Source organism: Dasypus novemcinctus, chromosome 25, assembly GCF_030445035.2.
Source record: "Dasypus novemcinctus isolate mDasNov1 chromosome 25, mDasNov1.1.hap2, whole genome shotgun sequence".
In the NCBI taxonomy this organism is placed as follows: domain Eukaryota; kingdom Metazoa; phylum Chordata; class Mammalia; order Cingulata; family Dasypodidae; genus Dasypus; species Dasypus novemcinctus.
In genome coordinates, this window is record NC_080697.1 from 59,943,022 (window position 1) to 59,970,514 (window position 27,493).

At 40.9% G+C, this 27,493-nt stretch overlaps 1 protein-coding gene and 1 long non-coding RNA gene across 2 annotated transcripts in view; both read left to right on the top strand.

Annotated features, from left to right (window-relative positions):
- XKR6 (XK related 6) overlaps positions 1 to 27,493 on the top strand; it is a 307,438-nt gene that overhangs the window by 72,607 nt on the left and 207,338 nt on the right. The gene's annotated exons all lie outside the window — the stretch shown is intronic.
- On the top strand, positions 1,370 to 16,760 carry LOC101426883 (uncharacterized). Its single transcript, XR_009183506.2, has 2 exons — positions 1,370 to 9,877; positions 11,930 to 16,760. It is a non-coding gene; the product is annotated as an uncharacterized lncRNA (long non-coding RNA).

Here is a 27,493-nt window from a genome sequence, read left to right on the forward strand (position 1 = left end):
TCTTACATGTAGGTTTTTGATCCATCTTGTTTTTTTTGTCTTTATTTTTTTAATGTTACATTAAAAAAATATGAGGTCCCCATATACCCCCCACCCCTGTCCCCTCACTTCTCTCCCCATAACAACAGTCTCCTCCATCACCATGAAACATTCATTGCATTTGGTGAATACATCTCTGAGCACTGCTGCACCTCATGGTCAGTGGTCCACATCATAGCCCACACTCTCCCACAGTCCACCCAGTGGGCCATGGGAGGGCAAACAGTGTCCGGTAACTGAACCTGCAGCACCACCCAGGACAACTCCAAGTCCCGAAAACGCCCCCACATCACATCTCTTCCTCCCACTCCCTACCCCCAGCAGCCACCATGGCTACTTTCTCCACACCAATGCCACATTTTATTCGATTACTAATCACAATAGTTCATGAATAGAATATCAGTAAGTCCACTCTAATCCATACTCTATTCTCCAACCTGTGGACCTTAGAATGGTTGTGTCCACTCCACATCTATATCAAGAGGGGGCTTAGATTCCACGTGGATGCTGTATGCAATTCTCCTGCTTTCAGTTGTAGGCACTCTTGGCTCCCTGGTGTGGTGGTTGACCTTCTTCACCTCCATGTTAGCTGAGTGGGTAAATCCAATAAACCAGAGTGTAGGAGTTGCAAGTCTGTTGAGGCTCAGGGCCTGGCTATCACATGGTCAGTCCAGAGATTCAGGTCCCCTGGGTATACATTAAACCCCAGCACCAACTACAGTTCTGGTAAAAGTAACAGGAGAGATTTGTGGACAAAGATCACATCTGAGTCCAGCTCCGTCACACAGAAACACAAACTCCAAAGTAGGGCCAACTGACATGGCACTGAACTCCATCTGCCATGACCATAGAACCTGTGGGTCTCTGCAGCCCTCAGAAGAACCAATACCTGGGGTTGCATCTACTTTATCTTTGATCCATCTTGAGTTGATTTTTGTATAAGGTGTGAGATGGTAATCCTCTTTCCTTCTTTTGCATATGGATATCCAGTTCTCTAGGCACCATTTGTTGAAGAGGCCATTTTCCCGATTGAGTGGGCTTGGTGGCATTGTTGAATATCAGAGGAGTGTATATTTGAGGATCTATGTCAGAACTCTCAATTTGGTTCCACTGGTCAGTGTGTCCATCCTTATGCCAATACCATGCCATTTTCACTACTGTAGCTTTGTAGTATGTTTTAAAGTCTGGTAGTATGATTCCTCCAGTTTCATTTTTCTTTTACAATATGTCTTTGGTTATTCAGGGTCTTTTTCCTTTCCAAATAAATTTCATAGTTTTTCTACTTCATTGAAAAATGCTATGTTGATTTTTATTGGGACTGCATTGAATCTGTAGATCAGTTTTTGTAGGATAAACATCTTCATAATATTTACTGTTCCTATCCTGAACAGGGAATATTCTTCCACTTATTTAGGTCTTCTTTGATTTCTTTGAACAGTGTTGTGTAATTTTCTGTGTATAATCTTTTACATCTTTAGTTAAATTTATTCCTAGGTATTTGATTTTTTGTTTACAATTGTAAATGCTATTTGTTTTTTGATTTCCTCCTCAGATTGCTCATCATTGGTGTACAGGAATGCTACTGATTTTTGTGCATTAATCTTATATCCTGCAACTTTACTGAACTCATAAGTTCTGGAAGCTTTGTTGTAGACTGCTCAGGGCTTTCTATGTATAGGATCATGTCATTTGCAAATAGTGAAATTTTGACTTTCTTTCCTATTTGGATCTCTTTTATATCTGGGTCTTGCCTCAGTGCTCGAACAAGTACTTCTAACACAATGTTAAATAGAAGGGGTGATAGTGGGTATCCTTGTCTTGTTCCTGATCTTACAGGGAAAGATTTTAGGATTTCACCATTGTACATGATGTTAGCTGTGGGTTTTATAAAGGTTATAATGTTCAAAATGCTTCCTTCTATTCCTATCTTTTGCAGTGTTTTTATCAAGAAAGGGTGCTATATTTTGTCCAATACTTTTTCTGCATCTGCAGATTTGATCATGTGATTTTTTTCCCTTCAATCTGTTTATGGGGTGTATTACATTAATTTATTTTCTTATGTTGAACCATCCTTGCATACCAGAAATGAAACCCACTTGGTCGTGGTGTATAATTTGTTTAATGTGTTGTTGAATACAATTAGCAAATATTTTGTTGAGGATTTTCGCGTCTAGATTCATTAGAGGGTTAGGTCTGTAATTTTCTTTTCTTGTGGTGTCTTTGTTTGGCTTTGGTATTAGGGTAATGTTGGCATCATAAAATGAGTTAGGCTTTGGTATTAGGGTAATGTTGGCATCATAAAATGAGTTAGTTCTATTTCAAGTTTTTGAAAGAGTTTAAGCAAGATTGGTGTTCTTTCCAGAATGTTTGGTACAATTCACCTGTGAAATCATCTCGCCTGGACTCTTCTTAGTTGGGAGGTTTTTAATGACTGATTCTATATCTTTACTTGTGATTGGTTTGTTGAGGTCATTGATTTCTTCTTTCATCAATGTAGGCGGCTCATGTGTTTCTAGGAATTTGTCTATTTCCTCTAAATTGTCCGTCTTGTTGGAATACAGTTTTTCAAAGTATCCTCTTATGATAGTCTTTATTTCTGTGGGGTCAGTGGTGATAGCCCCTTTCTCATTTCTTATTTTGTGTATTTGCATCTTCTCTTTTTCTTTCTTAGTTTAGCTAAGGATTTGTCAGTTTTATTGATTTTCTCAAAGAACCAGCTCTTTGTTTTATTTTTTCAAGCGCTTATTTTCTGTTTCATTTAGTTTTGCTCTGATCTTTGTTATTTCTTTCTTTCTTTCTTTGTGGTTAGTTTGTTGTTTACTAATTCCTCCAATTGTGCAGTTCTTCCGTTTTAGCTCTTCTTTTTTGTTGTATGAATTTATGGCTATGAATTTCCCTGTCAGTACAGCTTTTGCTATATTCCATAATTTTTGATACGTTGTGTTTTTTTTATTAGTTTCAAGATAGTTGTTAATTTCTCTTGAGATTTCCTCCTTGACCCACTGCTTTTCTAAGAGTGTGTTTTTTAGCTTCCATATCTTGGTGCCAAACCTGGGTCTCTGGCCCTTGCAGATTTCCAGCGTCATTCCACTGTGGAATTATTTTGTATGATTTCAATCTTTCTGGATTCATTGAGATTTTCTTTGTGGCCCAGCATGTGGTCTGTCTTGGAGAATGATCCATGGGCACTTAAGAAGAATGTATATCCTGCTGTATTTGAACATAATAATGTTTTGTACATGTCTGTTAGATTCAGATCCTCTAATATATTGTTCAAAGTCTTTGTTTCTTTATTGATTCTCTTTTCAGATGTTCTGTCCAGTGGTGATAGAGGTGTGTTAAAGTCCCCCACTATAGTTGTAGAGGCATCTATTCCTTCTTAGTCTCTCCAGTGTTTGACTCACGTATTTGGAGGTGCCCTTGTTAGGGGCATACATGTTTATGATTGTTCTTTCTTCTTGAAAGATTATCCCTTTCGCTAATATATAGTGTCCATCTTTGTCCCTCACAATACTTTTGCACTTAAGGTCTATTTTGTCCGATATTAATATAGCTACACCTGCCCTTTTTTGGATATTGTTTGCTTGTAAGATTGTTTTTCAGCCATTTACTTTCAGTCTCTTTGAATCCCTGGGTCTCAGATGTGTTTCTTGTAGACAGCATAAAGATGGGTCATATTTCCTTATCTGATCTTCCAGTCTGTGTCTTAACAGGTGAGTTTAATCCATTGACATTATTACTTTCAAGGAATTACTTATATTAGCCATACTTTTTTTGGATTTGTGTTTGTCATATGTTGTTTGATTTTTTTTCTCTTTTTTTAATTTTAGTTCATCTTACACTATCCTCCAATTCTGTCTCTCCTGTTTTTTCCTTCCTCCTGCAGAACTCCCTTTACTGTTTCCTGAAAGGCAGGTTTCTTGTTGGCATACTCTTTTAGTTTCTGTTTGTCTGTGAATATTTTGAACTCTCCATCATTTTTGAAGGCTCGCTTTTCTGGATAGAGTATTCTTGGTTGGAAATTCTTTTCTTTTAGTACCTTGACTATGTCTTACCACTGCCTTCTCCATTGTTTCAGATGAGAAATCAGCACTTAATCTTACGGATCCTCCCGTGTATGTGATGGTTCTCTTTTCTCTTGCCTCTTTTAGTATTTTCTCTTTGTCTTGTGCATTGAATTATTCGACAAGTTTAAGTCTTGGGGTAGGCCTGTTGGAATTTATGCTGTTTGGGGTGCGTTGTGCTTCCTGGACGTAGACATACATCTCCCTCGATAGGTTTGGGAAATTTTCAGCCATTATTTCCTCCAACACCCCTTCTGTCCCCTTTCCCTTCTCTTCTCGTTCTGGGACACCTGTAATGCGTATGTTTGTGTGTTTTGCTTTGTCATTCCGGTCCCTAAGTCCCTGCTGGATTTTTTCTATCTTTTTATCGATCAATTCTATCTGTTTGATTTCAGATATACAGTCTTCCACATAACTAATTCTTTCCTCTGCCTCTTCTAATCTGCTGAGAGTGTGTTTTTGATGTCTTGGATTGTGCTGTTCATCCCCATCATATCCGTTATGTTTTTGTGCGTGATTACCATTTCTTCTATATGCTCCCCAAGTGTTTTCTTAATATGCTTAATCTTGTCCTTCACTTCATTGAATTATTCCATAATGAATGTTTTGAGACCTTTAATTACTCGGTGTTCCACTTCTCTTCCTGGTTTTTAGTTTGCTCATTGGATTGGGCCGTGTTTTCCTGATTATTGGTATGGCATGTAGTGTTTTGTTGTTGTCTGGTCATCATTTTATCTTGTTGGGTTTACTCAGTTGATTCCTTCTTTGTCTCGGGTGTAATTAGTTATTGTTTTTGTGTGGGTGTTAAGTCTTCTCTTTATCACTTTGTTCTTCTTATTCTATTTACTTGTTATTAAGTTCCCTTGAAGGAAAATATCAGGGCCAGAGAAAGCAAAAGGGGTAAGAAAATAAAATATAGTAGTAGTATTGATAGTGAATGTTAGCAGAACCATGTGAGATCTAGGAGGATGGATATTGAACTCACGTAAGCTATGTGTAGTTATAACCATAATAAAGTGCAGTACCTATAATGAGAATATAAACTGAATATGGGGAGGAATATAGTATGAATTAACTGGCCAGTGTGGTCAGGAGAAAGGGCAAGAGAGAAGAAAGGACAGTAAGATAAAGAGTGATTAAAAGATAGAAAACAGACTATAGAGGTATTAGAGATAAAACGTCAGAAATATTGGAGGCTAAACAGAGAGAGGTGGAATGTCAGAGAAACAATAAATGATGGATGATAGAATGATGTAAAGGAAAGGGGATAGCGTTGGTAGCCAAAATCAGTACACCCAGAAAAAAGGAAATTGAGGACGAGAAAGCACAGCAAATAAGAAATGTTGCCTGCAGCACCTAATATAAAAAAAAGAAAAAAGAAGAAAAAAATAATAAAACAAGCAAGAAAAAGATAGAGGAAACAAAGAAGAAAAAACAGGTCTTGTAGGGGATAAAGAGGAAAGAAAAACAAGAAAACAAACCAACAAAAAAGCCCAGACAAGGCCTCAGGCAAGGGATCCTCTTTGCAATTGAATAAACTGCTTAGAAGTCTGACCTTCCCCCTTTCTCCCTTCCTCACTTCCTTCTCTCCCAGGGCAGCAGGAAGGCTGTGTGAGGACTCCTGTAGGAAATTGAAATGAGTCCCTGGTGAACCAATTCTCCCCAGAAAATAATGTCTCTTAATTTCTTGAGAGAGCACCCACCCCTTGCCAGGAAGCCCAAATATGCTATTGGAAGCCTGCAAAGCACGTCCTACTGTTCTCTGCCTTAGGTGTCTACAGAGGGGCTGGTTAATTTTCTGACTCCACCCTCTCCCATACCAAGTTTCCTATCCCAGAGCATTTAGGGAAATCAGGCGCTCTCAGCAGATTCTCCTCTTCTCTCTTCCTAGGTTCTCCCCAAGTCAGCTGGTATGCTCCTCCAAACTCAGTAAAAGGGGGGGACCAGAAAACTGAACCTGCACTCCTTGGGCCCCTCTGCACCTCCCACCTAAACCCTCCCACTCCCAGAGTTACTCCGCGTCCGGAGGGCTAGGGCAAGGCCGGTTTCCCCGAGTGCTGGGCTCGGGAACCAGAGCCCCGGGAGAGTGTGGACTCGGGCTATGTAGGTCTGCAGAATGTGGGCCACGGCATTCAGGGCGCACGGGCTTGGGTTCATGTGTTTGGGGACCAGGGGGCTTGGGAACGCTGCCACCTGACCGGCAGCTCTCGGGGAGCCCTCCGCCCTCAGCCCTAGGGGAAGGGACTTACCTTCCCAGGGCTCTGAGTTCAGGGTTAGAAACCCGCGGTTCTACCGTGAGCAAGCACCTGTTCTGCAGTCTCTCCAGATCGATGTCAGGACACCTCCCACCCTGCAGGTTCCCGAACTGGCAGAATTCCGCACCCTACCCATTGCTTTGACACCATGTTTTTGAGTAATCTGTATTCCTATGGAGTCCTTAAATTTGAGATTTTCTGACCAATCTCAGTGTATAATCACAATGTAATGCAACTAGCGTATATATTGTGTTTATAGTAGCATCAGATAAAACAGCGGACATTGATTTGGGACCCTCCATGTGAAGCTGTAGGATTCCCACGTGAATTAAGAGTGCTCATTATCTCTTCCCTCGGTGAGGAGAGGTGTTACTGCCAGAGGGAGCTTGGCTGGCCTCTGCTCAGTGCTGGGATAGATGGGGTGACTGTGCTCCCTAGCCGGGGAGCAGCTTCACCCTGGTGTGCTGGGGCTCACCCCTTCCTGTGAAAAAGCTTAGGCTGGAGTAAGGAAATTGGTCTTCATGAGAATACATTTTATATCTGGTGTACTGGACCGAATAATAATGGTTTTCATAGAAACCATTCTATAATTTGCTGAAATTTATAACTAACTGGAAATCACTGATCCTCTTAAGTGGGGAACTTCAAGTACATAATTCCTGAAGTTAAAATGGAGTTTTATGATTAACAATATGAGTTAGTATGAAGTTGTTTGCCTTAGTAAGCTAAAACATGTCTTCTGAGTATTAAAATCTCAATAGTTTATTATCAAAAGGCCTTGACCAAAGTGGAAGTTGAGAAAATTGTGTAGTTCAAAGAAAAGTGTTTTATTGGATTCTCTGGGTTTTGAATGGATTGGTTCTGGAAAAACTATGGTACTTTAGATTGTATACCAGAACATACTATGATTGAAGAAAAAAGAGGGGATTGAAACTGTGAATGTATCATGGAAGAAAATAAAGATGACTTAAGGGAAAGATCTGAGTTTTGGAGAGGAGAATGAAACCTCTCAGATACTTTTAAGTTTTTGCCTAAGCATGGTAGCACATATGAATTGAGAAGAGCTCTAGGTTAAATGTTAAATTCTTTTTGTTGATACAGAACAGATTCGGGATTTGTAGATAAGCGAATGTTTAAAGTAAAAGCATATTTGCTAATTTGTTCCATTTTCTCTGAACTTCATTATAAACTGAAAGGAGCATGGACACGTGACATGTGGTAAAGGAAGGAAAATCAACCATTTGCCTGCAAGTAAGGCCAGCATATAGTTTTCCTTGATTACATTTTGAATGTGCTGACATATAGAACTTCATCTTACAAACATTGGAAAACGAACTTCCAGAGCTTTTTTTTGTTACCATTCAACTCCCTGGGCCCCTGCTCAGTTTTTTCTGTTTTTTCCCCTCTGTTTCTCTCTCACAATTTTAGCTATTCTGTTTTCTGCATAACTTTTTTTTTTCTGTCATTTCAAGTCTGCCGTTGTTGTCTCTAATATGTTTTTTTTTTTTTAAGATTTGTTTTATTTCTCTCCTCTTCCCCCACTGTTGTCTGCTCTCTGTGTCCATTTGCTGTGTGTTCTGCATCCGCTTGCATTATCTGGAGGCAATGGAAACTACGTCTCTTTTTGTTGCGTCATCTTGCTGGGGGAGCTCTCCGTGTGTGTGGTGCCCCTCCTGGGCAGGCTGTGCTTTTTTCACACGGGGCGGCTCTCCTTGTGGGGCACACTCCCTGTGCATGGGGCACCCCTATGCGCAGACACCCATGCGTGGCACAGCACTCCTTGCACGCAGCAGTGCTGTGCATGGGCCAGCTCACCACACGGGTCAGGAGGCCCTGGGGGTCGAACCCTGGACCCTCCATGTGGTAGAGCCACGTCCGCTTCTCTCAAAGCTTATTGATAGAATTTTGGTTTTAAGATTTTCACTTGATGGCAAATTATAACCTCAGATCTAGTTATGATTCCAAACAGCTCTTTCCTCCTCTGTTCTGAATAGTTAAATATAAATTGCAGTTTATTACTTAAAACATAGTTCTGAGACCTTTAAACTTCAGAGTCAAACCATATAACTTTGTAATGTTTATCTGTATATTACATTTAATTGGACTCCTTGAAAATTATACAAGATAAAAAGCTAACTCACAATGTGTTTGCTATTCTTGTTTTTAAAAATAACATAGAGCTTAAATTGATTCAGGTGCACATATTTTGATCTTTTGGTAATGTCATATTCCCACAAAAAATAATTTCCTTGGTGTTCAGAGAACCAGTAAAGAAATGCAAAACATTAAACAATAATGTTAATACAGATTTTACTTAATAATTTGTGGATCACACTTAATAGCTATATATGAATGGTGTAAAAATTTCATTAGAGACCTGTCTTCATTATGCTATAGTTAAAGCCAGTTCTTTAAGTGTAACTTTGGCAGCAAAATTTCTGGGGTTTTAAATTGATGGCTTAATGTTGGATGAAGTACTCTTAATAGTAAACATCTCTGAAAGTACTTAACTGATGTAGCCTTTCTTTTAAAGCAGTCGGAGAGATTTTATGCCTGGAGTTGACGCTGCCGGGACTCTCCAAATGAAGGAGAATTAATTCGTAGGATTTTGAAAACATAAGAAGCTTCATGCCAAAGAAACCAAGTGATGGCTTGCAGCCTGAAAGTTCAGGGTTTGCGGTGGATTTAGTTACACAGTCTCTAGTCTCACCCTGCTGTCACACAGTGCTCCGCTGTCGTCCTCCTTCTGGAGACAGCGGTCCTTCCTGTACGTGTCCCTGAATCACAGCCCAGACTTGAGAAGAAGGAGGCGGAAGCAGAAAGCCAGGCCGCGGGACTCGCTGAGCTCAGAGCCTGGCCTGTCCTACTCAGCATTTCAGTTCAATCTTTGTTGAATGAATGAGTGAATGAATTACTTTGGTTAGAGAAACAGATGAATCTTCATGTACTACTTACATTGCTGTTCAAAGTAAGAGTTCTTAACAAAAAATTATATTTCTTACAGCAAGACCATTTTCATGCTTCAACATTACACTTTCCTTTCTTCCTTGATTCATAGCTAAAAAGAAGAGCTAAGTTGCTTTTTAACTGCATTTAAACATTTATGTCATTAGTGATACTGTTACCGTTATTTCTGTTAAAAAATGAAAGTTTCATAATCGGAATGCAATATTACTTGAGCTTTGTAGAACCAGTTTGGAGTTATGCTCGTTTTCATGCCCTGCAGATAACAGGATGAGAAGGGCCGCCCCCACCCAATTCTAAGTGGTATTGTGATGCTCTGTGTAGAAATGTGTGCATTTTCATTTTTCTGTGATAAAAGTGGCTTCTAATGTTTTATAGTTTGGTGTCATGATAGAGATTTCATTCCATGATCATTTGTTCATTCACATGTATTTTTATTTTTAGCCTTAAGCCCGACATGAGGCCTAAGACTGAAATGAGGTGGTTTTGAGGTCATCTGATTTCTGACTAGAAGGTGTGCGAGCGCCTCGTCCAGAAACCCCTTCACACAGCATGGTAATGGCACAGCAGGAGCAAGGGCCTTCGCGTGCTCCGTGTTTGTTCCCCCTCCCCGGTTCTTACCTTTTTTAGATTAAAAAAACTTCTTATGTTGTGAACAAAAAATTAGACAACGTATTGACATATCCTAACTAAACTGATTCAGATGTTTAACAAAGATACTAACCATATAAATCCACAGTCTTTTAAAGTTGTGTAAATACAGTTTTTAAAAAATGAGCTCTGGTGTCTTAACTAGCAATGAAATATTTATTGTTCATGAAAACCTGAGCCATTAGGTATTTGATGATTGAAGTATTTTCTTTGAAAATCAACAGGGTTTGCTCTTAAACAAGAGTAAATCCAGACTTAAGTTTTCAGACGAGGCAGTAAGGGTTCCTGTTTAGCTGTTTTATGTGTGTGGGTTTTCCCCTTTTAAAAATATAAAGTACCTATTGAGAATGGTAATTTTATTAATTATCTCTGCTTTCAATCCTGTGTTTTTCTTAGTTCAAAATATATTTTATAGTTGAGGTAATAGAACTGATTTGTTTTCTTTTTCACTATAGTAAAACCTTGGCTTGGTGTGTACTTCTCTTTATTAAGTTTATTCAGGTGGACCATATCTTGTTAAATATGTTTATATGGTAGTGCTTAAAAAGTAGTTATTAGACTCCTCCAGGAATAGAATTCCAATAAGATTCTTTACTCAAGTTCAGATTTTATACTAAACCATTATTTCAAGGAAGTGATTTTTATGTTGTTCCATTGACTGTACTACATGTAACAACATTAATAGGAAAATAGAGTCATCAGTTTACCTATATTTAGCCTAAATTATACATGTTTTAATTGATGAAATAATGAGAAAATTTAATTGGCTTACCATTCTGGATGGTAATACAGGGGCAAAGTCTTAAGAAACTGACAGAATTAATATTGAAACAGTCATATTTATTTTTGTTTTCTTCTAGAGTCTCAGTTGTGACTATAGTTCTATGCATTACTTTGCTTTTTTTACAAATAAAGTTTTCCAACCCCTTAATCTCAGATGTTGAGAGTGACTTAAAATTTATAAAATCTGTTCTTTTTCCTCATGTATGTGACTCTCTGTAATGTTAGAGAGAATTGTTCACATGCACTAAAAAAATTATTTATGAGATGGCTATGTAAATCCAAGCACTGTTAGATTGACTGGGAGTACAATGATTTTATAGTGTGATCTCAATTTATACTAAAACTTGCCAGCCTATTGTTCTAAAGAAAAGCAGATGTATGATAAGTTATTTCTTTTGTTTTTACCGTATCTCCTGATGTTTTGTTTTATACTTTTCCTGGAATTGTGAACTCTGATCTCTTGATTTTCTATGGAAAATTTAATTAGGCTGGTTTAGGTCTTTAACCTATAGAAGAATTGTTCATATAATTCAATTTTTTTATTAAGGTTTTAATGAGAAACAATTACTAATTGTTTTAATTTGGGAAATTCTTATTTCTTAATTTAGCCAAACAAAATTCTTTTTTCTTCCCCTTCCCCCAGTAAAACCTTTTCACATTGGTGCTTTTTCAGTTTAGAAGAGCTTTGAAGAGCATCTTTCTTATTTTGTGTGCTAAGAATTTAATAAAGCATAAAAACTTGTTTAACCACTATGAATTGGCTAGAAGAGTAGTTTCTAAAGGTATAATTTGCGCATGAATAAAATCTATAGTTTTGCTTATGGGTATGAATGTCACTTTAATGGTACCCTTAAAAACAAACAAAGAAAAAAAACAGAACCAATGCTTTAATTTCAAACCTCAAAGTATAAATGTGAAGAGTTTTTGATCCAGTGAATAGTTTATAAATAGGTAATGTGTGTAAGTATAGTTTTATATTTATTTTGCTCTATATAAATTGCCTTGTTTTTAAGCAAAACTTTAATATTAGAGTTAAGAATTTATAACTGTAATATAAGAAAAAGTAATAACTTTTTAAAATGTTCTGAAAATTAGAAAAGTAAATAATGACCTTTTCTAAGAAAGTCTTTTTCCTTTGACATTGTTTAATTTTTTTTCCTTTTTGTTTTTTAGGTTTGCAATTTTTTTTGGTGATGGCATGTTCAGAATCTTGGATCCCTAAGTTGAATATGTTGAAAATATTTAGGAACTCTGGAAATTCTGTTGTTTTCATATATATATATATATAATGATTTACTAGGTGAATCAGTAGATTTAATAAAAAGTGTACAGAGAAATAGGTATTATAGTTTGTACTTTTAAGTTGGCATGCATTGTTTCAAATTCCAGCTTTCTGTAACCAGTGTCACACTCCAGAGGCAGTTCTCTTTGAAGGTTTGGGTTTTTTTTATAGACCTCCTATTTTCCCAGGCAATTTATATAATTCCCCCGTTATCTGTTTGTTCAGCTTATTTCTTTTCCATCTACCTTGCAGTGTAGGTTGCTTAGATTAGAGGTAATTAATGACTGGGAAGAGAGAAGAGAAAAAAAATCATCAAGTAACAATCCTAAGATAGCAATTACAAAATTACAACTTGGAAATGGTCTCACAATGCTCTATTTTAGAATATGCAAGTTCTACCCAAGTTATAGCCAAATATACTTGTGGCAAAATGCTGCCAATTTTCACGTTAGACATTATGATGTGGGGCAGAAGTGCTACTGAGGAGGAAAATGAGCTGTTCAGTTTTACCTCCTCCCTCTGTCCCTATTGTTGAGTGAAAAAATTAGTGGAAATAAAATGGCCAAAAGGTAGGCAGTGTGAACGAAGAGAAGGAGAAAACTTCAGTCTCCAGGAAGGAGTTTTTTGCCCTTAAAAAATGAGAAGTTAGCTATATTCTTTGTAAATGAACACACTATTTTAAAATGTGAGCTACTGAGATGTAGTCCCAGAATGTAGACTAGATCTTGAGAATCAATGGAAAATCTTTATTTACTACAAGAGCCAGAAATCCTATGAGTGATTACAGTTCCATTATTGTTGGTTGTCTTTTCGTTTTGCTATTTCTACTGGGATTAACGTGCTTAAGGAAAATTCTAGGACAGACAGTTAATGGTCAAATATGACTACCTCCCTAGTTTTTCAACCCAAACTGGAGAAAGATTGATTTTTGTATTACCTTCAGAAAAACTTGAAAAAGAATCAAAGGGAAAGGATAAAGAGTGGGGGAAAAAACCAACAGCCCACAAACAGAGCAACTGAGTGGTAGCTCAGTAGAATGCTAATGTATTAGTTTATTGCAGATTTTATTGGTGGAGTATCGTGTATTATTGAAATTGGTGTATAACGTTTTCATAGCATTTCTATTAGAAGCCTCTAGAAGCTGGAACAGACTGTCCCTCCTTCTCCCCCTTTTATGCTTAGCTTTGTTTTAAGAGGAATCAGCTTGTATTTATTTAATAGAAGACATTGAAAACCTTAGTTTTTTAATTTTAAAAATCAAGTTACATTTTAATCTAAACTTGTATTGACTGGTTAGCTGCTTTGCCATTATAACTGACTCTTTAAAACTCTACTTACATGCTACTTTTGGCAGTAGAGGTGCTTCTTTTTAGCCAGTTCGAGCCACAGTCCTGACCCGGCCTGGGCATTTGATCCACAAGGAAGGGATTAGACAGGCAGATAGAGCTTGGTCCCTACTAGAATGAGTTATTTTAAACCCTGTCTTAGATTCTGGAAACTAAGTACATGTGACACTGTGGGTATCATGTGAGTGCAAATGAGAGAGACCCAAGAGAGGGGAAAATTTAAGAGTTTAAGAACAAAATATGGCGTTGGGGTTGGAGGTAAACTCTTATACGGCTACCTAAATTTCACCGAGGGGAAGGGGAAGCAATTTATTGGAGATTTTGAGGTATTGTGTGAGATGCCCTGGACAGTGTGCATTCTGGTGCTGACTTGGGTACTGCACACTCTCATGCCATAATAGTTTAAGGATAGTGACATATGATCTTTGGAAATATTAGTGTATTTCCAAACAGTGAAATACATTAGTAATGTATTTCCAATCACATAATAGCCGATGTATTATAAATGGGTATTTGGAAAGGTGCACTTAATTTAAAATTTAGTTGCTAGAGAAAATATTCTGAACAATGACCTTTTCTCACCTTTGTATAACTTTAGAAAATAATATAGAAATAGACTGAACAATCTAGAGAACTAATAGCACAAATACAGGTAACGTTTGATTGCTTCCTTGAAACATCTCAGTAAATTAAGTTTATATCCAAATTTGATGTGTTGGCTCAGTTGTTCTATAACAGCATTTTAGCCTGCGTCTCATGGGATATCTGTACCTTCTTGGGTTGCTGCACGTCACAGTCTGGCACGTCACTGTGGGAATTGAGAAACCTGATCAATAAATATGTTTATTGTAGGGACACTCAGAGAAAACGAGCCTAGAAAGCAGTGAGTCTTTGTATTTTGGATGATCTAGACCCCTTTTTGGAAAATGTTGAAGAAAGCTACGGATCCTTTCCCCAAGAAAACTGTACACCATAAAATTTTCATGCAAATTCTGAATGTCGAGGCCCTCAGGTGTCTTGTCAGGAAACCCTGATCCGAAAGATCATCATTTTACTTCTGACCTTGCTTTGACTTTGTTGTTGCTACCGCTCAGTGGTTCTTCATTGCTGCTGAATAGATTGTCAACTCTTGAAGAAAGTCTGCATATACAGCTGAAGCCACACATAGCTTAGTCCTGGATCAGACAAAAATACCTGCAAAAAGTACAAATAGTAAAAGTACAGCGCCTGGGGCCTTTATTTGCGAGTGAAGCACAGCCCTCGGCAATGGTGACTCTTGCTGGCTCAGGCTTTTATTTCATAACAGGCTGAATATTGTTTTGTTTCTCAGAATGCCCATACATCATCTAAAATTTCTAATTATTTAAAGGTTTTCTGTTCAGATGTGACTTTTTGTCATGTCTCAGAATTTAACATTCATAGTATAAACTGTGTACTTCAAATCATAGTAGTGAATGAAAATTTAGGATTCTGTTATTTTGTGGCTGAAATTTATAGCAGCTTTGGGAGAAATGATTGAGATTCCCAGATTTCCTCCTTATTCCTTTGAAATTTCCTGAATGTATGATTGTTTTCTGAATTTTATTAATCCATTTATAAGTTTAGAGAAATCTTTGCCTTCAGGTCATACTTTGACGCAGAATGAATACCTTTGATTTATCTCATTAGAAATGTGTTTTGACAAAGAAATCTGTTTGAGTGGCTCTTCTCTCCATTTTGGAATCTCAGATCCACCTGTATGTTATGTCATTAATTGAGATTTTTCTGCAAAATACAGCTTCACTGAGAAGATCGTCCATGAAAAATCAAGAAATCTGAAGAAACTAATTTGGAACTGAGTAAAGGGATCAAAGAATATCAGAAAGACAACGCAGCAAATTTTGAAGACGTCTTAGATGACACTGCTTTTTGTAAATGAGATAATTTGGCAGTTTTTAATTGATTTAAACTGGTAGGAAGATGAAATAAGCTCATAAATGTACCTTTAATGTAAGAAAAATACTCTAGCCTTTAAAACATTTCAATCAAAATGTTTCAGAACAGGGCTTTTGATTATCCACACTCATGGAGGGGACAGTATTGCCACTCGGCTGAAACTTAGACCTCGTTTCTGTTGGAGATGGTGTCTTGGGCTACCTTCTGGAGTCTGGTGCTTTGAGCTTTTCCACGTAGCACCACTCCCCGTCACCTCCCCTTCCCGCGCCGGGCGCTTGCTGCTCTTCTCTCCTGTTGACTAGCGTGTGGGGGTAAAATCTAACATAGAGGATTCCAGACTTGATCAGAAGCCTCCTAAGGCTCTGGACCTGTCTTCCCAGGTAATTCTGTGGCTCTTCCTTTCCAGCTGTTGTAAACGTTGCCCAGTTTCAGCCCCATTGTCTTAGGTCAGGACAGAATTACAGCTTCATTGTGCAGCCTTGCCTCCCGGGTCCTCTCTGAGGAGGTTTTCCCGAGGCCACGGTTTGGTTTCCACCTGCCTTCCCGCGTGTTCCTGCGGGGAGGAGGGCAGCCCCAGCCTTCGGGGTCCCGGCTGCTCTGGGTTAGCCCCTGGACACGCAGCTCTGTCAAGCTGGACCTCGGCTGTGGAGGCACACCAGCCTTACTGGACGCCTGCCCTGCTGCACGCTGTCTCGGGGTGCCGCCCGCTGCTCCCCTCAGCACCCAGCGCTCCAGTTGAGGGCTGCGCTGCGAGTCTGCTGGTTGGTGAAGTAATGAATCAGCGATAGGGCTGAAGAGAGCTGTGTGTACCCCCAAGTTATTAAAAACCAGACACCTGCAGAAGAGTGTCATGTTGTTTGAAAGTAGTTTTTGTTTTAAAAAAATAAGCCTAATTTTATTAACTATCACAGTGTATCTTCAACATCGACAAAAACTACCATAACCCTTTAAATTTTACTAAATTATCCTGACATACTCAAAACGTGCTGTTATTCTAAGAAAAAACTTACACATCATTTTTAGAAACACAGGCGAATGTGTTTTGTGTAAAAGAATATATATAATTTCTGGCTCTTGCTGTAATAAAATTTAAACTGAAGTGGCTTGATTATTTAACACTATTTTTTGAGTGAAATCTTAACGCATGATACTATTTATACTTTTTTTGTAATATACAAATATTCTTAGAAGCTGCTTATGTGTGTATGTTTTCCATACATAAAAATGTTGTAAATAGGATGCATATATTTCTTCCAGTTAGGTTTTTCACAATTTTTGGCTGTAATTACCAACTATTTGTGATTGCAATTGCTGAAGATGCATATCTGTATGTAGCAAATTCTGTCCAAATAAAGTAGCCTTTTACTTTGAAGGAATTTTTAGTAATTAAATTTTTGTGAAGCAAAATACATGTGCATTAAAGGAAAAAAACACTTATAAATATGATTGCCTAAATGGGTGCTTTGTAACCTTTTTCCTTCCAAAGTCCCCAGTAGGTCCTTGTGGTAGTGGGAATGGGGCGGGGGGACGGGGGTGGGATGCGTGGGGGACAGGGGAGGCATGCCCTGGCTGGCGGCAGCAGCGCCCTGGCGCCCTGTTGGTAAGCTGGGCTCTGGGCCTCGTGCCAGCGCCTGGGGGTCTTGCGGTGCTGGAGTGCCACCCATGCCGCTGACGGGGAGAGGATGGGTGCTGGTCTTGGGAAAAGAAAAATGGGGCATGGTGACTTCTTTTTCAATTTAAAGAATTTAAACTTTTAGATCTTCTCTACTCCCCTCAAAGTGTTCACAATCCCGTTTGAGATCTCTCAAGATATTTTTAAGTGGTTTCATTGGTCTATGATACCAAAACACTAGAAACCACTGTCATCCTTGGAACTGTACAATAAATATTAACTCATTGAGGTCCCTGTTCTGCCTAAAAGACGTGTTTAATTTAGTTTACTCCATTGCCTGTTTAACTCACAGGACGTTAATTAGGGTGCCATAGAACAGTGTGGGAAGGTTCAGCTAATTCAGCATTGCTGTGTGAGGGGTAGTCTTCGTTTTAAAAACATAATTATGGTAGCATTTCAAAGGACAGCCTGTATCATCCTATTTTGACCATTTGATCAAGAACACAATGTGGAAATAATAGTTTTTTGTGAAATAAACTGAAACTTAAGTGATGCAAAGATCCACTACAAGACAAACTGAGGAAATCATTAGGTTGGTATTGAACCTGCAAAATAGTCACCAACCTGCAGAAAACTTATATACTAATAAACAACTAAAAATAATGGAATGGTTATTATAACGTGCTTTATATCTGCTTATCTACAATCTCAAATTTAAGGTTGGCATTATATGTCATACACAGAGTCTAGTGTGGCATGGCTGTTTTTATTAGTTTTGAAGAACTGGAAGAAGACCCAGAAAGAGGAGAAACTAAGGGTAATTTGTGTCTTGAGTTCACGGTGTATTGAGGCTGTACGTTGATCACCTTCTTCTCAGTGGGAGAGCACTTTTCAGGAAAACAGAAGCTAAATAATACCAACTGTTATATTTTGTCCATTATTTACATGCCAGCCACTGTGCTAAGTGCTTCATATGTACCAAGTCAAGAAGCGAATTTCCCTGAAAGATATTGAGATTTCTTGCTTAGACTTCTTTAAAATCAGAATAGCTAGCTTTCCTAAGTGGATGCTAGTAGGCTAGAAGTTTAGAGTAAGTCAGCGCTGTCTCGTGGCTTGCCATACTCCAAAGTACCTCCCTTTATCTCCAGGGAGATTGCATAGTTCTTCGTGAATTGCTCATTAGGGAAAGCTTGCCGTGTTCTACACCAAGTGTTTTCCTTAGAGACTTTTTCATAGGAGATCTAACATTGGATCATTAAACCCCGGGCTGTGATTAGGGACGCAGCCACCTGTTCTCAGTGTTCACTGGGACTTGGAGAGCAAGATTGAAATTACTAAATAAAATGAAATTGATTTGAGGCTGTCTGGGTCTTCATTTGCACAATGTTCATCATCCTTTCCTGAACGTGGGAAGCTATTAGCAAGGGTTTCTTAATGTAATGACATTACTTTGCCATTACAAATTTGGATTAAATATTTTGATCATTCCTAATTTTGTGGCAGACAAAAGATTATAAATTTTAAAACATTTTATCTAAAATAGTATCATAAAAATTCGTAATAGAGTTTCAATTTTGTATTTCAAAAAAGAGCACTTGTTTCTTACTAGTAGGTCCTTAATGACACAGTTACAAGCAGCAAGTTTAGTTTTTTCTCTCCAGTATCCTAGTCTTGCTCCAAAGCAAGTTAAGTTACATCGTTAGTCAAATAACAGTTCAGAAGTTTGACCTTAGAAAACTACATTGCAGAGTGGGTCATCATACGATCTAAAAAGCCCATTTGTGGAATCTTTCCTTCTAGAAAATGCTAAAATACTCAGGTTATTGTGGGGTTTTCTCCCTTCCAGAAATGGGAAATTAATTTGTATTAAGTAGTAGGCCAGAGTAAGAGCCAGTGCGCTTCGCAGCTCAGTCCTTGATGCCACCTCCTGCCTGGCTCCGTCAGCCCTCACCCAGGATTTCTCTCTGAGGGAAGGGGCCAAGTGGCAGTTGGAGGGAGTCAGAGCACAGCTCTTCACGTCTACCGGCGTAAGGGATTCCCGGATTTGTTAGTAGCACATCTCTTAGGGAAGTCATGGCAGCAAATGGTAGTTTCTCCCATCCTTCAGAGTTTGATTTTTAGATTTATCTTCCAAAGTTAGAAATTAAGTAGGGTTCGATTGTTGCCATTTCTTCTTTTAAAAAAAAAAAAAAAAATCAGCCCCTGACCTGCAACTCCAGGTCGGACTCCGTGTGATAATGCAGTGCGTAATCTCTGACTTCTGGGGGAAAATGATAAATTTGGTCTTAGTGCCTAGAGACCGTAAAACCCCTTCCCTCGCCTCTTGGTGCCGAGTGTTCTGTCGCTCAGATCCTCTGACTCGCTTTGGAGGTAAAGTTGACCACTGTTCTCGCTCTAATTTCAAAGGGTGATGGGTGGGAAGCAGGACAGGGATGTGGCGACAGCCCTTGCATGCGGCGGACACCGCAGTGGGCCGGCCGTTCGGACAGCGCGTCCTCTGACCTGATGGGAGCGTGACTTCTCGGTGGTGGGGAGCGTGTTCGCGTGACGTGACGCTGACGTCTGCTCAGGCTTCAGAGGGAGCGGGCGGCATTTCTCAGCCCGCGCTGACTGCAGAGACCACGGTTCTCAGCAATTGCACGTTGTTGTCTCTCGGCCTTGTTCCAGTCTTGCCTATTTTAGTATGAGAATCTACAACAAGAATTTTCTCAAAAAGCTATTTGGTAGGGGAACTTTAGAAGCATGGTGCAATTGGACATGATATTTAAATAAATTACTCATTCTTGCAGCATATTTTCTTGATGCTTTCTGTGTTCCAGGCACTCGTTAAATATAAAACATACAAAGCATTGTATGTATATTTTAGCAGGGGTCAACGGGGTAAATTGCAGTCAGCAGTGGAGCAGGTGGGGAAGAGCAGGGCGATGAGCAGCAGTGCCGTTGTGGGACGGAGGGCCAGGGCTTGGGATTGAAACGGGGAGGTTTAAAGTAGACTGCACTGGAAGGAGGGGCTGGAGAGGGATGGTGCTCAGAGACGTTGGAGCTGGCCAGCAGGCGTGTTTCAAGAAAGAAGAGGAAGGGCGACTACTAAGGTAGGGTTATTTGTGTGTTTTTTTGAGTAATGAAAATGCTGTAGTATTGATTGAGGTGATCAATATATAACTGTGACTATACTATATGTCACTGATTGTATACTTTAGATGGGTTGTATGGTTTATGAATTCATTTCAATAAAATTGATGTTTTTTAAAAGGGAAAAAAAAAGAAATTTCTGCAGTAGGTATTTACTGCCTTCCTGTCCACTCCTTACGCTGTACCAGAAGCCCTTGCTGTCTAGATGTAGCTGAGCCCAGTTCTTGTTCCTGCTACTCTCATTCTCCTGCCTAGGTGTCTCTTTTTCAAGGCCCAGCCCAGGTGGCATCTCCCTGACCAACTGGGGAGGTCGGCAAGGTTGCGACAAACTAGATTGCAGGGCAAAGTGTAATGCTCTAAGACTGTGGAGGTGTCACCGAGGAAGGAAAGGGCTTTCGGGCTGGGCCCCACAGGGCGGCGAGGGGGCTGCCCAGGCCGAGGCAGCAGCAGTGGCGACAGGGTCAGGCTTCAGGGAGCCTCAGATGAGACTGCACCTAGAGTCCAGGTCCCGTGCTGAGGAGGGGCCTTGATTCCAGCGGCAGGAGGGCCCCTGCCGCCTTCTGGGAAGTCTGCATCCGAGTTTCCACTGAGCAGGCCAAGACTGGTGGGCTCTCACAGCAAGCAGGGGATGGAGTGAAGGCGGTCAGTAGACACTACAATCTCTTCCCTCACTGGACACTTGTTTTTCCAGGATGCACCTAACTTTTGTGGGGCTTTTTCCTTATAAAAATATGAATTGTGAAAACTTCAAGTACTGCAGAGGAGTAAAAGCGCACAGTCCACCATCTCTTACCACTAAATATTCTGAGCATCGTTTTGGCCTTTGTTTTCAGCGGCGTGTAGTATGAAGATCCGTGCGAAGACCGCTAAATGGCTGCTCAGTCCATTGTTGAGATGTAACCGAGTCCCTGCTGCTGGCAGTTGAGTGGCTTACAGTCTTCATTATGCAGGTTCTTCGCGGTTTCTCACTCTCAGGAGCTAAGTTAGGTGGGCGCCCTGTGCAATTTCTGCGCTTAGCGCCTGTCTCCTTGGTGTCGATGATGGACACGTCAAAGCCCGGGACGCCCGCTCCTCCCTGACCAGGACGGCGGAGTGGAAGCCTCAGGGCCCCGCAGAAGCTGCGAACAGTCGCAAGAACTGGCAGAAACATCTTTCTCAAAGCTCCAGGGAACAGTGAAAGGACTGCAGTAGTAGGGCGAGCGCCAGACCGAGGTCGCGGCTCTCGTGCTTCCTGGCCAGCCCGTCCCCCTCACCGGCCCAGCTCGGACCAGCCTGTGCCCCCAGTGCAGACCCCGGTGCTGCTTCCAGAGGAGGGGGCAGCAGGGAGCATGCTGGGGGCCTCTGTCGGCCCGGGCTGCCCCGGAACTTGCTTGGGTCAGAAGGCGGCTCACGGGGCTTCTCAGAGCCCTGGTGGGGGGCACAGCACAGCGCCCGGGGTGGGGGAGGCTGGCTCCTGGGAGGGGGCATCTCCAGCCACTAAATGAAAGTCCCAGGGCCAGACACGCGTGCCCAAGACAACGCATGCGCAGAGGGCGCTGGGCGGCCCTCCGCTTCGGCCTGCAGCCCTCTCCTGCGCCCCCTGCAGGATGAGCCCCGAAGGAGGCGCTCGCGGAGGTGCACCTGCAGACAGGGGAAGGTGTTTCACCCCCCCCCCCCTTTTTTTTTTTTTAACTCCTGGCATTCAGGGAAAGTTCTGTCATAACACTAGCTGGAGGAACAGGTGCCTTAAGGTATAAATTCCAGTGGTAACACTTTAACATATCAAAATGTCCAGGTTTCAAAAAAAGATTACAAAACATAGGAAGCTGTGGCCCAGGCAAAGGAGAACGACTAGAAACCACCAGGGAAGAGGATCAGACCAGGGACAGACTTTAAAAATGGCCCTAAATATGCTCACAGAGCTAAAGGGAAACCGAGACAACTAAAGGAAGTGAGAGGGAAACACAAAGTATCAGTGGAGAGAGGGACATTATGAAAAGGCCCATACAGAGCTGCAGACCTCAGTGACAGGAATTACCCCAAAGGGTCTCAGCATCATGCTGGAGCTGGCCGAGCAGAGAATCAGTGAACTTGAAGATAAGACAATTGAAATCTTCCAATCTGAGGAGCAGAAGGAAGAAAGAATGAGGAAAAGTGAACAGAGCCTGAGGGCCCTAAGGCTCCGGGGTTAAGATATTCCCAGATAAAAGAAGCTCAGGGACCCCATCACCCCTCTACTGCTTGACAGAACCTGGCGCTCGCTCCTGTCAGCCAGCCCCCCCACCCCAGGGGCCACCGCTTCTCAGCCGCCTGCCATGATGGCCACCTCCCTGTCGCAGGTGCACCAGAGCTACAGGCAGGACTTGGAGGCCACCATCCACTTCCAGATCAATCTGGAGCTCTGCATCTGTTACAGCTACCTGTCGATGTCTTACTACTGTGACCGTGATGATGTGGCTTTGAAGAATTTTTCCAAATGTTTTCTTCACCAATCTCATGAGAGGGAACATGCTGAGAAAGTAATGAAACTGCAGAACCAACGAGGAGGCCGAATCTTAAGGATATCAAGAAACCAGAAGGAGGTGATTGGGAGAGTGGGCTGAATGCAATGGAGTGTGCATCACACTTAGAAAAAAAGGTGAATCCATCACTACTGGAGCTGCACAAACTGGCCACCGACAAAAACAACTCCCGCTTGTGTGACTTCATTGAGAGTCATTACCTAAAACAACTTGCAAGATGGGGCCCCGGCTTCTGGCTTGGCAGAGTATCTCTTTGACAAGCACACTGTGGGAAGCAGTGATGATGAGACCTAAACTTTATGTCTGCTTCCCCAGTGTTACCAGATTTTGTTTAGGTTCTTGGCTATGCTGCAGAAATGAATTTCAATAGCACGCCAGGTGAGTTGGGCCAGTAATTTATTCAGGTAGGGAGGGAAGAGAAATAGGAGATAACAGCAGAGCAGAGGTCACAAGTAGAGAGGAAGGGGCTGAAGAGTGATAAAAGAGGGCTGATTTACAGGCTATAATTTCCCATATGGATTTTAAATGCCTAAGTTTTACTTGCCTGGTGATCCAAGCAGGGGAGAAGGCAGCTGGAGTCTGGGTCCAGAGACAAGAGTGCACAAGAGTGAACTCAGGCCAGGTGCTGTTTTTAAACTGCTACTTATGCTACCCCTTTGCTAATGGCAGGAGAGGAGTTCCAGCTGTGCACCACTTTGATTGCTTATTTCCCCCATCAGTTTCCCAGGAGGGCCCAATGATAGAGTTTTTAAGGAATATCCAGGCTTCTTCTGGCTTCTGGTAGAAGTCTTCTTCTGAGGGGCAGAATCTTGGGGAGTCTCCCAGCAACCATCTTGGCCTTGCCAATGTCCACATGCTCTTCTTGCCAGGTTTCAGATTCATCCGTTAATTCCCTGTCTTACTAGCCTGCTTCACTCCCCCCTCAGAGACTTTACACTTTTACTCTTAAAGGGGTGCTGAAGGGAGATGATCTTTCTTCTGGGCTACCTCCTGCTGGTTAGGGGCTGTAGGCCCTTCCTGACAAGGTGCAAAACCCTCCTGGTAGTCTGTCTCGGTTGGAGGAAGATGGATCTGGCATCCTGGGTGAAGCTGGATGAAATTCCCATATGGCGAACAAAATGTTGATTCTGGACGAAATAAACTTAATTAGAATTTTGAGAATATAGGGTTTTCTAAGAGGACACAGGACCACAGAAGTAGAAAGGGCCAGGTACCTGCAAAGGCTGCATTTTCCCAAAGTTGGTGGGAAACGGTATTTTTCTTCGAGCTATTTTATGCTGTTGGTTAATTGTAGAGAGAAATTGCAATAGACAGTGGGGTTAGGTATAAATTGTCGATCCTAGTTCCTAAGGTAGAGGAGAGGAATGAGAAGAGGCATTTTCCTTTTCAGTTAAGCTAAAGGAGATGAAAACAAAGTTTCTTCAAGGGATGTTTGGTTCACTCTACCCCTAGCAATAGGCATTTGGGCTAGAGTTAGAAGCAACAGCTGACTTTCACACAGACGCTACTTAGCTTTGTCTCTTGGAGAGGTTATTTCAGGCCGTCCAGTGACTGGCCCGTGTACATCTCTTCAGGTGCTTCTGGTGAACTGGCACTCTCTTGGGCAGCTGGCTTCACTTATGATTAGTGCACCCAGCTGGACATTTTAACTTTAATACCTGTGGGAGTGATCAGAACCACAGAGTAAAGTTCCTTACGTTTTGGCTCTAATTGAGCAACTCCTGGTAATTTCTTTGTCTTCACCAGGCTTTGTCTTTCAAAAACCCATTTGGCTAAGCTGGTTAGGGCATCCCTCCCCAGATGAGTGGCTTGGTGAAGTCCATGAAGGACTTTCCACCACACTGCTCCTGGCAGGTGGACTTGAGTTTCCTTAACAAGCCACCCATCAGCCTCCAGGGTGAACCCCAGGCTAGCTGCCCTGGCTGGTTCACCCTGGGTATACTGGTACAGGAGCTGGAATAAAGGGTAGGAGGGAAACCTGAGTTTGTGCTGCCACTTCAGCAGCTGCGTCAGCTTGAGCATTTCTCTTTGCTATAGCAGTGTTTGTCTTCTCATGCCCTGGGCAATGCATAACTGCTATTTCCTGAGGTAATAGTAAGGATTTTAGTAAGTCTAGGATTTCTTGTGCTTAATAGGTGACCACTGTTAGTAAGCCAGCTTCGTTTGCTATACAGCAGAGGGAGCATGAAGGACAAGGTAGGCATACCGAAGAGTGTGTGTAAATATTAGCCTGCTTTCCGGCTGTTAGCTTTAAACTTTGGATAAGGGCAATTAGCTCTGCCTTCTGGGCTGAAGTTCCAGGGGGATGAGCTTTGGCCTCTGTGGTTTCAAATTGAAAAACCACTGCATAGCCTGCCCTTTTAGTTCCTTCCTTAATAAAACTGCTTTTGTCTGTGAACTATTCAATGTTTGGGTTCACAAGAGGTTCATCTTTTAAATCTGGCCTGCTTTAGTAGTTTGGTTAAGAGTTTCAAGGCAGGAGTAGAGAAGGGGTCCTCAGGATCTGACGTTGGACCCTCTACCAGTAGTAGGGTGGCTAGTTTGCAGTACCTTACATGTTATTTCTCCATGGGGTCAGGCCATAATGCCAATTGTGCTTAAGTTTTACGGTACTCTGGTGATCATTCCTCCACTTGGTATGTTCTTCACAGAAGCTGCAGCATTGTTGACCCTAGAGAGAAGCTAGGAAAGTAGCTTCCAGTATTCCACTCGCCTGCTGCACAGTGCCCTTTGGCACTACGAAACAGTGCCAGTCTGGAGGCGATATCCAGTGTCCATCTGGCTATTTAGAGCCACCATTGACTGCTGCAGGGGTTTGAAACTGTAGCGTAGTTTCCATCGACTTCAGGAGCACAACCAGAGATGTAGTAGATACCCTTTATTGTTTTAGGGATCAGTGACCAACCTAGCCAATAACTCAAGTGGAGAGGCAACCTGCAGTGTATTGAAGGCCTGGTGTGAATGCACAAGAGAGTGTGACAATGTGGAAGTCTATGTCTTGATTTTTATATGCCTTTTAAACATTTCCAATGCAATGTGTTACATATCAGATGAACTTTTTAGTACTTTGCTTTTTACTTCTACATTTTTACCTTGAAGACATTAATTAGCAGGTATTTTACTTTAGCAATAGAGGAAAAACTACTTTTTCCATTTTTAAAATGAAAAGTGAAGATTCCCAATGGAATCAAGGTAATTTTTCATTACCACTACTTGAATATGCACATTGAGGTAACCTACAGACAGGTTTCATTGCTATGAAGTTATCTTTTGCCATTAACATCAATTTAGGTTTCTAGTTTATAATGGCTTTTTAGAACTAGCCATTTAAATGCTTCAGTTTAGAAGATGCTTTTACAAAGTCTTTTAATTGACCACAACCACATAGACTGGCTAATTTACCTTAGATTATAATTAGCAACTGATGGAATTGACTTTATGCATTTAAGAGAGGGCAGCCCTACATTTTGTTAACTTAGTTTCATTAAATATGAACTTAAGAGTTTTCATTAGTTAATTTGATATTATCATCCTGATGTATGAAGTTACACACTGAGCAAATAGGCAGACATGACTAGTGTGACATGGAAACACAACTTAGCTACTTAAAACTTTTGTTTTTGTACAAAACAAGTTCAACTGTAAAACAACATTTGAAAGGTCTCCTGGGAGACTTTCTCTTTAATTTGAACCATGACCATGCAGTTTTGCACAAGAATTTTGTTTCTTAATTAATGGCTTATAACCAAAATGTCCCCCAATGCTTTAATACAATTTCCTTTGCTTCAGAACTTTATATTTTACTTTGACTTTAGCAGACCTTGGATGAGCAGGACTTATCATATGTATATTCACTGAGGCTATCGAAGCCTCAAGGAAACTGGTTTCTTTCATGAATTGCCACTTTTAGGAATTCCGACAGTCAAAGCAGGAGGCCTCCTTCACTTTCCAGTCCTTGGAGATTAACAGGACTCTGGCGGGTGCTAGACTGGAAGAGTGGACGTCCAACTCCGAGGGTCAGGAATTCCACCAGGCAGCAGCTTAGTCCACACTGGAGCCACGGGAGAAAGCAGGGTCACTCATACCAGTAGGACAGGAGACAGGATGTCTCACATTTGCTTTCCCCTGAGCCATGGGGCAGAAGCTGTTATGAAATAACCATGAGCCAAGTCAAGGGGTGAGGCTAGGCTTGAAGTGACCATAAATGAAGGTAAGGTCAATTTAGAATTTATGCTTACAATAGTAGGTTTGGGCCAAATTTACCCACATATAATTTCAGTTATTATCCTTCCGCTATTTCATAATAGAAAGACATTTATAAATGATCTTAACTCTTAGTTACAGTTTCTAGTAAGTTTTTACCTTAAGGTGAACTGGGTACTTTTACTAAGTCGCAAGAATTTTATGAGTAACATCTTTGTGAAGTTTTTCTGCTTTTTTAGCAATTGAATTAATTTCACTTGTAATTTATACATTAAATCCACTAGCAAGACCATATTGGCATTCAAAGATTCATTTTTAGGTTACCTTTCACTGTTACCTAATTTCTAACAGGTGAACCCCAAATGTGATTTCCTAGGCACAAGCAAACTGACAAAGTTAAATACAGATTTTAAAGTTGAACACAAAATCAAGCACAGAGTAAAACAAGAGAAAATTTTATGCCTTTAGCATTTCTAGGAACTCCTTTCTCTTAACTGATGGCACAGGAGGTTTCTTATTTGTCAGGGGAGCTTTAGTAACCCGTTGGGAGTTTTATCTCTATTCACAGTTTTTACAGGCACAGCTGAAGTTTCAGGTTAATTTCCTCATTTCTTTAAGGGAGACATGACATGAGGTTTCTGGGCCTCAGATTTATCTGTTTTCTTACCCTGGTTTAACTGGAATTCAGGGTCCTATACGGAGGCTGCTCCTGGCCATCCTCTGGCC